The sequence below is a fragment of the Pteropus vampyrus genome, unplaced genomic scaffold (genome assembly GCF_000151845.1).
Source record: "Pteropus vampyrus isolate Shadow unplaced genomic scaffold, Pvam_2.0 Scaffold382, whole genome shotgun sequence".
NCBI classification, from domain to species: Eukaryota; Metazoa; Chordata; class Mammalia; order Chiroptera; family Pteropodidae; genus Pteropus; species Pteropus vampyrus.
Genome location: NW_011889163.1, coordinates 116694 through 117438, shown reverse-complemented (window position 1 = coordinate 117438; position 745 = coordinate 116694).

The window sequence follows — 745 nt, the reverse complement described above, 5'->3', positions numbered from 1 at the left end:
AGACAAGTGCCCGAGGTGTCCTTGGTGTTGGTTTCCCGCGCTCGTGGATACGCTCCCTTCCTCACTTCTGAAAACAGCAAGGCTGCGCACTCTCTCGCCTCTGGGATTGCTAATGGCTTCGTTCCCAGGGCCCAAAGCAGAGCGTCCTGGCCGCCAGAAGGTAACTGGAGTCCTTGTCGGTGAAAGCCGGGTTCGGAGAGCACTCGCAGGGCTCGGCCCGCGGGAGGAGCAGCAGAGCGCTGGACCTTTCGATGACGAGAGATGACAGCTGCCAGGCCCGGTGAGTTCAGAGGACCTCTTGGGGCAAGAAGCCAAACGGCTTCTTGTCACTGTAATTGTGACGGCTGTCTAGTGAGTCCCGAGGTCCCCCCTATCCCCCTCCACACACACACATTGGAGATGCCAGCAGTGTGAGAACACAGAGCAGAGCGATGGCCTTGGAGAAAGTGACAAAGGATCCTGGTACCCAAACGCAGCTCAGGCACAGCCCGCCTCCAAGGGAGCTCGGGGCAGACGGTGAGTTCATCTCAGAGATCGTCCGGCCGAAGAACAGAGAACACGTCCTTGAACGCTTGGACTGCATGGGAAGTTCTGAAATGTTTAAGTCTCGGAGGAATGGCTCAGAGCATGATTGAAGGCAATTTGCATCCGGCAGCAAGGGAGCCTGGGAAAAGTAGTCTTATTCTAATTGGCCGCCAGTCCAGCTCAATGTCGAGGTTCTACTGTCATGAGGGAAAAGGGGAGC